We start from the raw sequence: 2,754 nt of genomic DNA on the forward strand, positions 1-2,754 counted from the left end.
TCAAGCCCCAAACCAGAGGGTCAGCCTGACAGTCAACCAAAAGGCTTTATTTTACAGAAAACAAAATGCCAGAAAGTACAAGCATCCGTAATTTGGATCATCTTTTCATTGTCAAAGTTAGAAAGCCAGTTTTGGGTAGGGAGAAGATAAGCATCCAGTACTCTGAAAAACATGAAATAGATCTACCATAAATGCATGCTGGTACCATTCCAAGACCTCGTGGGTACAAAGCAAACCATGACTCCAGGCCTGACTGTGGAAGAGCGTCCGGAAGAAGGCTGGGGGTTTTTGAGCTACGATTAACATCCACCTGCACCCTCATGACACCACCACTCCACCCAGAAAGGGAGGAAACTGTTTAAAGGAGATCTTAGTCTCTTATTAGCAGCAAAGAAGTGGAAACCAGACCTTCCTGTATGACCTTCTTCACAGTGATTTCTACTCAGTTCAAAAACACTGTTAGAAATCGGCCAGGCGCGGTGGCTCACGCCTGTAATCCCAGCACTTCGGGAGGCCGAGGCGGGCAGATCACAAGGTCAGGAGTTTGAGACCAGCCTGACCAACACTGTGAAACTCTGTCTCCACTAAAAATACAAAAATTAGCCGGGCGTGGTGGTGCACACCTGTAATCCTAGCTACTCAGGAGGCTGAGGCAGGAGAATCGCTTGAACCCAGGAGGCGGAGGTTGCAGTGAGCCGAGATCACATCATTGCACTCCAGCCTGGGCGACAGTGCAAGACTCCATCTCAAATAAATAAATAAATAAAATAAAATGTTAGAAATCAAGAAAGGAAAACTCAAAACCATCACAAAAGCTGGGGTGTCAAAATGCCGACTGGGCAGCCTCACAGAGGTGGCTGGAGGAGAAAATGGGTTGGAGGGCTGGGAACGTGGTGCACCGACAGGTCAGGGCAATGGGGTCACCCCTCCCAAGAAAGGCGCTAGCTCTCCTTCAAAAAGGCTTTCCTATCAAAAAGGAAGCATAAGCAGGGCATGGTGGCTCACACCTATAATCACAGCATTTTGGGAGGCCGAGGCAGGCAGATCACCTGAGGTCAGGAGTTAAGAGACCAGCCCAGCTAACACGGTGAAACCCCCGTTTCTACTAAAAACACAAAAAATTAGCTGGGCGTGGTGGCACACGTCTATAATTCCAGCTACTCGCGAGCCTAAGGCAGGAGGATCGCTTGAACCCGGGAGGCAGAGGTTGCAGTGAGCCAAGATCGAGCCACTGCAATTCAGCCTGGACAACAAGAGTGAAACCCTGTCTCAAAAAAAAAAAAAAGAAAGAACACTGAAATCGAATATACACAGGAGGAAGGAGGATATAATGAGTTAAGCAAAGTGTGCAGAGCCCATTTCTGAAGAGGGAATCATGTCCTCTTAGCAAGCCTGGGGTGTATCTCTGGTTTGAGGCTTCATTAAAAGGTGTGGCCATAGTGTCTGAACACCCTATGGGGCCTAGGAATAACAGTGGCGCCAAGCAACTCCAGGTCAGTGACCTACACTGAAAGTATGACCTGAATGACACCCCCTTGGAGCTGTGTTTATCAAAATCACAGCGGGGACATAAGCCATGGGCAAAGCTCGAGTGGGCACTCAGGACCCAGTTGGTGGAGTCCTGAGGTGGAGTTAGAGGGCTGGCTCTTAGCAGGAGTCTTGGGTCAAGGGACAGTTGGTTGCAAGTCTCAGGCTGTTTTCAAACACAGCCTGAGCTTCAAGTGCAGCGGGAGACGTGCAGACGATCTCACAGTAACGATCACATGGTTACCTGGCTGAGAAGTTTCTCTCCTGGCCTTTGGCTCCCTAGGGGCAGTATTCTCCGAGGTAGAGTGGGGGTCCGGCTGGCCACAGAGTTGCTTACCCTCAGTGGGTGAACTGAATTTGGTCTCGTTTACAAAGGTGGACAGGTCCGAGGGCTGCGGGTAGTCCTGTTTGTCAGCCTCCAGGTCCACCGTCATGCACGTCCACTTCTGGTTGGTGACCGCCAGCTTTTCCTCATCTGTGGCGTGGACCACCGCGGAGATCACTGGTGGTGTTTCTGGTGTAGCAGCTGGGGTGGGGTCCTGCAAAGAGAAGAGCAACAGTGTCTTGTCTCATCAGACTCTTGGTCAGAAACTGCTCCCACCCTCAGGTCTGGGGACCCATTAGCCAGGACAGGTCCCGGTCACAATCCTCTGCATGCTTTTCTCGGACTCTGCTCCAAATGGCCCATTAAGGAAACAGATGGACACACAGATTCTTCCCTCTATGAATCTCCTTTTACGATGGTTTGTTTCAGGGAATGACCATGAATTTAAAAAAAAAGAAATCAGGATTTTGTGTCTTGGTTACTTGAGCTTTCCTGCTAGTTTTATGACTACGACAGCTGTGTGATGCTCACACAGTGCTTCAGGCTTGCATATCAATATCACCAGAATCACCTGACCATCATCACACCAGTCCCCAGAGGCAGAAAAAGGGGGATCTTATCTCCATTTCCATAGGAGAGTGGGAAGTGGAGTAGGGCAGGGTGGGAACCTAGAGAGGTCAGGGCAGAGCTGCAGCTGGGACCTGAGCCCCTATCCCCAGGGCTGCGTGCTTCCCTCCACTGCCCCCACCCTGGCCAGGGTCTGCAGGCTGGGGCTTTGCTGGCTCAGACTTGGAGGGGCGGCAGGTCTGCTTGTTTTATGACCCAGAAATTAGCCCTAACCGTATGACTGACAGGCTTGAGGATAACTTTCCTTGGTCTGTAAAGGGTAGAAGAAATGGAAT

At 50.4% G+C, this 2,754-nt stretch overlaps 1 protein-coding gene across 4 annotated transcripts in view; it reads right to left on the reverse strand.

Annotated features, from left to right (window-relative positions):
- The window catches only part of TACC2 (transforming, acidic coiled-coil containing protein 2), a 182,906-nt gene that overhangs the window by 36,432 nt on the left and 143,720 nt on the right, over positions 1-2,754 (reverse strand). The window lies entirely within an intron of this gene.

Source organism: Mandrillus leucophaeus, unplaced genomic scaffold (assembly GCF_000951045.1).
Source record: "Mandrillus leucophaeus isolate KB7577 unplaced genomic scaffold, Mleu.le_1.0 Scaffold65, whole genome shotgun sequence".
Lineage (NCBI taxonomy): Eukaryota > Metazoa > Chordata > Mammalia > Primates > Cercopithecidae > Mandrillus > Mandrillus leucophaeus.